The 6,821-nt window shown below is 33.5% G+C and overlaps 1 pseudogene; it reads right to left on the bottom strand.

Annotated features, from left to right (window-relative positions):
- Positions 1 to 4,634: 4,634 nt before the first annotated feature.
- On the bottom strand, positions 4,635 to 6,209 carry LOC128191673 (uncharacterized; annotated as a pseudogene).
- Positions 6,210 to 6,821: the final 612 nt, after the last annotated feature.

Raw genomic sequence — 6,821 nt, 5'->3', positions numbered from 1 at the left:
GTAGATTCAAGTTTGTTCAAATCATGGTCCGCGTGGGTAGGGTGGGGCCACAATAGGGGGATCAAGTTTTACATAGGAATATATAGAGAAAATCTTTAAAAATCTTCTTCTCAAAAACAATTAGGCCAGGTAAGCTCAAATTAAAATGAAAGCATCCTCAGGTAGTGTAGATTCAAGTTTGTTCAAATCCTAGTCCCTGGGGGGTAGGGTGGGGCTACAATAGGGGGATCAAGTTTTACATAGGAATATATAGAGAAAATCTTTAAAAATCTTCTTCTCAAAAACTATTTTACCAGAAAAGCTCAAATTAAAATGAAAGCATCCTCAGGTAGTGTAGATTCAAGTTTGTTCAAATCCTAGTCCCTGGGGGTATGGCGGGGCAACAATGGGGGAATGGATTTTTACATAGGAATATATAGAGAATATCTTTATAAATCTTTTTCTCAAAAACTATTAGGCCAGGAAAGCTCAAATATCAGTGGAAGCATGCTCAGATAGTAAAGATTCAAGTTTTTTTCAAATCATGGTCCCCGGGGTTATGGCGGGGCCACAATGGATTTTTACATAGGAATATGTATAGAAAATCATTAAGAATCTTTTTCTCAAAACTATTAGGCCAGAAAAGCTCAAATTTGACTGGAAGCATCCTCAGATAGTGTAGATTCAAGTTTGTTTAAATCATGGTCCCCTGGGGTAGAGTGGGGCCACAATTGGGGTATGAATTTTTATACAGGAATATATAGAGAGAATGTTTAAAAAAACAATTTTTTTAATTTATAAGGCCAGGAAAGCTCAAATTGGCTTGTAAGCATCCTTAGATAGTGTAGATTCAAGTTTGTTCAAATCATGGTCCCTGGGGGTAGGGCGGGGCCACAATGGGGGATAAATTTTTATATATAGAGAAAATCTTTAAAAATCTTCTGATGAAAACTATTAGGCCAGGAAAGCCCAAACTTGAGTGGAAGCATCCCCAGAGCGTATAGATTCAAGTTTGTTTAAATCATAGTCTCGGGGTACGGTGAAGCCACAATGGGGGATGAATTTTGAGATAGGAAAGATAGAAAAAAATCTTTTAAAATCTTCTTTTTAAAAACTATTTGGCCAGAAAAGCTTAAACTTGTGTAGAGGCATCCTCGGGTAGTGTAAATTCAAGTTTGTAAAATCATGGTCCTTGGGGGTAGGACGGGCCGCAATGGCGGGTTGAATTTTTACATAGGAATATATAGAGAAAATCTTTAAAAATATTCTTGGAAAGTTTTCAGTCCAAAACTCAGTACTTTGTGTTATAGCTCAGGATATGCAGATTTAAGTTTGATGAAACCACGATTCCCTAGAGAAAAGTGGGGCCACAAAAGGGGGGGGGGGGGGTATATAGGATTAGAGGAAAATCTTCTTAGAGGTATAACAACGAAAGGGGCTTGGTATTTACCAAAAAAAAGGTGTGGATAAAAATTGGCAGATTTTCATTTTTTTAGCAAGATCTACTGTACTTAGTTGTCAAGATATTTCAATTTTAATATTGTAATGCTAATTTGATCAGAGTTAAGGAAGGAGTCTTTTCTGGTTTTCGACTTGTCAAACGTAAATTTGATTAATTGTTCATTAAATCAAGATGAAAGGAAATTAAAATAGTATATTTTTCTTTCTTTTTTACTATCATACAACTTGGCATAGAAAAATGTAATCAATGTTTAGAATGGAACAAGGACAATATTTTTGGCGTAGGAAAATATCACATGTTGCGCAATTCAGAATTGCAGCAGATTATATATATATAATGAGTCTGTTTTATCATTTTAAAAACAATAACAATAATGTTGGATTTTTTTTTTACTAATGTGAACTAATAATATGATACTTGGGTTTCAGAATATGTTTTTAAAATATGATTTGCCTATCAAATAACATTTTTATAAGCTTTTTAAAGTGCCCATTCTAAACATTGATTTTTGTGAAAAAATCACTAAAATCAGATTTTCTCTCTTATGAAACGGTCAATATATTAGCTTTTCTGTCAATTTATATCTTTAGATAAAGTCTTCATAATACATAAAAATTAGAAATATTTTATTATTGGAAGCATAAAAAGATAATCAAAATTTCTTCAAAATTTAAGAAAATTATAGGAAATGCGGGCTAAGCAATATCAATTTTAGTATAAATATTTATTCCAATTTAGTAGTATAAGCTGATAGACACTCTCATGGTCTATGATTTCATTGAAGATTTGAATCTTCAAATCTTAAACAAATGTCTACAGAACTATAAAGAGCTACACTTGTTTTTATCACTCTTTACGTTGAGAAAAAAGGTAGTGACCTTGACCTGACCTTTATCCGAAAACAAAAAGGTCAAATTTAATTAAACTGATAGAATCATTAAGTAATATGATCCGTTTGACTGTGTCAAAATTTCATGCATTTCTTATTATAAGAAGTATGTTTGATAATAAAAAGACTCCTTCTTTAAGGCAATTGTTGCTCAGGTGAGCGATGTGGCCCCTGGGCCTCTTGTTACCTGTTGTCCGTCATCGGTCCGCTCATCCGTCTGTCTAAATTACTTCTCACATTTTTTACTTCTTCTAAAGAACTACTAGGTTCTTTATCAAACTTGGTACAAATGATCCATACGGTAAGGGGATTGAAATTTTTTTTCAAATAAAGAACGTAACTCTTGAATACTACTCCAATTTTATCCGTATTATTCGAAATTTGCTATTTTCACAAGGCTACCTATACTTGTTTACGGTTGTGTAAACTCAGTTCCTTCTGATTGACAACGGGTCTTTCCCGGGGCCCCATTCTAACCAAAGATGTAGGTTTAAATATGGGATTTTGGATGTAAATTTGTCCTTTGAATAAAATTCCCATTATAAATTTATACTGGGCGTAAATATGAAAACTAGTTATCATATTAGACATTTTTTTTTCACAACCACCCAGTAAATACAAAATTTACAATTCGACAATACCATTCGAATGATGAATAGCAAATAACTATCACAACTTATAATTACTGGTGAAATTGGATTTCGCCAAAAATCTTATTTATTTTCCGACACCGGTTTTACTGAAACCAAAGATATGCGGGCAAATTTGTTAACATTTTTGAAATTAAAAAATATGAAGAGGTTGTTGAGACGAAGGGCACAATTTATACAATATGTTAATTTTGCTTACATTATCTTAGAACGACGGAACTCGTTCATCTTACCATATAGATTAACGTTTTATCTAAAGCTAATTATAAAATCATTTTTTTTGTTTCTCTATAAAATACCCCCCCCCCCCCCACCACAAAAGATATACTTGGAGCATATATTGGTCTTTTAAGTTCGGAGTTGTATTTCAAAAAGACACTTTGTATATCCTTATTTGACAAAAGGGGTGTTTTTATACTGTAAATCTCCTTTAGACGTAGAGTTTTGAAGAAGATATAGGAAGTGAGTATAGCTAAAACATTGAATGATTTTTCTTAAAGAATATTTAATGGCTAAAATTTTTATCTAAATTAGGAAGATCTAATGGCGGATTTCCTGACTATCCAGAATGAAGCCCCAGCTGAGTTATTAACTTAATTGACCAACTTCGGGGGGGGGGGGGGGGGGGTTACCATTTTTTGTACAAACTTTCTAAAAAGGAAATATACGTACATTAGTTGTACAGACAAACATACATTAACAGGAAAACAAATATATTTAAAATTAAGGCTATTTGAACGGTTTTTTCTTTTAATCAAGTACTTTGTAATGACGGGAGTTGATTTTACTGATTATTATTTATTTTGATGTCAACATATGTTATTTCGCATTGTAAGTAGTTTCTCAGCTGTATTTGAATAATTATGCACATTGTTCTCTAACATGAATTATCGAGATTTTCCGACAAGAATTCCCAGCTATAGACGGAAAACCCCATATGAACCACGTTGTGTAATATACAAAGAATGAATTAAATCAAAATATTTTTGAAAACTGTATCAAAGCAATTGATAATGAGATCTAGCAAACGCCATTACTGGTTCTATCTTTAGATTGGACAGTCTGTTGCTACCGCTGTAATCGAGCTCTTGCGTAGGAATACATACGACTACAAAAAATATCCAAATTTTTCGTATTATAAAAAATCTGACTATTTTTAAGGTTTTTATAAGTAAGTTTTCTTAAAAAACAATACTTCAAAATACATTACATCGGTTTTATCGATTATTCCCATAACTGTTTTGTCACCGTTGATGATTTGTCCTTAGGAGCAAACACTGTTTTACTTCCGGTTTGCCAGAGTAACTGCATAGGAGAATTGATTAAATTTTTGTTTTAAAAAGTCTTTTCAAAGGCTTCTGTCTTTCGGAGTTTCTTGGCGACCTCATTTCCACCCCCGCCGATGAAAATATGTGTGAATGTACACAATGTCGACAAAGTTTCTCTTCATCCCCTTCCCTTTTTTTAAACTGCGCCTGACCTTTAAACTTTTATGTTGTCAAACCAATCTTACCCTGAAAAGTCTGTCTGTCTGTCTTTTTGAGCTATTGGATAACCTTACTTAAACTTTGATCTTCGTCGCTAAAATGAGTTTTGCAGTTCACATATGTAGCTAGCCATAAACTTTCCTTATTATGCAATTCAAAACAAATGATTCCGTTCTTTGATGTTTATTTAATACACATTTTTAATTCTCAGAAGAAACTTTTTCGCTCTCAGCTTGGGTAGGCCTCTGCGTGTCAGAACTGATAGTAATAGTAATGCATCCAATTTTAATAGACACGCACCAACCACGCCGACAACGAGGAATGATTCCCGCATCTCCCAAAGTTGGGTCTACGTGAGTAAATTCGTCTATACTGATAGTCTCGTCACCTGAAAAATTCAGAAGGTAACATGTTGGTTTAAACATAAAAAAACCCATAATCCTACAGCATTTAAATAGAGTTACTAATGTCAGGGTCCCATGTGTTAAAAAGTGATTAACCATCCTCAAGCAATTCACTTACCATTTGTGTCCAAGCGTTCAAACAGTGTATGTAGCACTCAGAAATTCTTTTAAGGAAATTTCAACACCGCTGTTCAAATCGTACGTACCAAAATGACACGGAATATTGGCGCCCTAAATGATATTCGATAAATCCAAACATCAGCAGCATCATAAGTGGACAAACAAATGCACAAGGCCATAAATACCTTATTTTAACAGAATTATTCTTAATGCTACGTTCTCACTATCACGATTCACAACGCATGCAATTAAAATCGCGGATTTGATCGTAGAGTTATCCTAGTAATCGCATCAATTCTCATTAAATCTTATGTATGCTGTGGCATTCGCCTTAATCGTGGATCAGTTTTTGAGTCATTTTTTTTTTCACGATCAACACAACAAATTTTTAATCGTAATTAGTTGCTATCATCGTATCAGGTCGCAATGTATCGTTACTAAACACATCGCATTTAACCCCCCCCCCCCCCCCAATAATCATGTTGATATGAATTAATCTTACGGGAAACAAGCACCATACTGCATTCAGCTGCGACGTGCCAATAGGGTCAGTCGGGCTAATTAGATTTGTTGTCGAGTAATCGTAGCTCAGTTTGAGACCATCTTCCATCTTGAATTGGACAGACTGCGTCCCTGCAAAGTATCTATCGTGATAGTATTGCATCAAAGCTCAAGAAATTGCATATCACCGGCTTTGATACGCACTGAAATATGTCTATCGTATCAAAGCCCATATCAATTCGCTTAAGAACATATAGACTCATAGATCATCCCGTACCTAACCCTAATATTATAGAGAATTTCCAAGATAAGTTACGTTCTTACAACCGTAGTGTTTGTAACAGATCATACGACAGTGGGATCTTAGCATTGTTATTTTTTTTTGCTACGATTTATAAACTTTATAGTAAAAGAATTTGGAAATGTTTTACCACCAAACTTTGAATATTTTTCAATATATTTATAAAAAAATCTCTGCTTCTCGAGTTTAATATAGTCTGAGCCGTGTTTAACGGTTAAACACAAGAAGTATTATAAAGGTCAGACAATCTGGCCTTACTGTAGATGCATCATAGTCTGATCGTAAAAATCCAGCGTCATATTTGACATACTATATAAATAAATCAAGCATAGAAAACACTGAGCTACTTTCAGAGGAGATTTCCCTGCAACTCCATACACTGCGATGCTGACAGCGAAAAGTAGAGCGATGAACATTCTGTAAAACGATAAAAGATTAAATTCAATCATCTTAATAATTCATCTGAGTAATAATGATTGTTATCATATCAATGTAGAGCGATCACATTTTGTATCTATTAATGGTCCGATATTCTTCATCATGATATCATTTTGACGGTGTTATAGAATAAAAATACTCCCCCAAAGAAATTGTCAAAAAAACCATCTGCTCTAAGTAATTGTACATAGAATTTTACATTGACGTCTTTGGGCAGCACATGTTTTATTTAGATATTGTAAAAAGTAACTTGAAATTTATACAAATATGTCGGTGAATATTTGCAAAAACCATCTCTTTATTACGTTGATAATTTGAAATGCAAGTGACTGACCTTTCACGAATATTAAAGTTTTCTCAGTAATGATGTATATGGGATATATAGGAAGACATCTACCTGGATTATCTTAAATTAAATATGTATTGTTCTGCAAATACATTTTTTTTTCACGGATAGGGTATGTTGACCACATTAAAGCAAGTATGCATTTTAAAACTCAATTCTAAATCATTTAATTATGGGAAAAAATCTAACCAAATATTTTTTTTTATTTTCTCTCGAATTGCACTCAACAGTAATGAAAATAAGT

This window comes from Crassostrea angulata, chromosome 7, assembly GCF_025612915.1.
Source record: "Crassostrea angulata isolate pt1a10 chromosome 7, ASM2561291v2, whole genome shotgun sequence".
In the NCBI taxonomy this organism is placed as follows: domain Eukaryota; kingdom Metazoa; phylum Mollusca; class Bivalvia; order Ostreida; family Ostreidae; genus Magallana; species Magallana angulata.
This window is presented reverse-complemented; position numbering and strand designations above follow the sequence as displayed.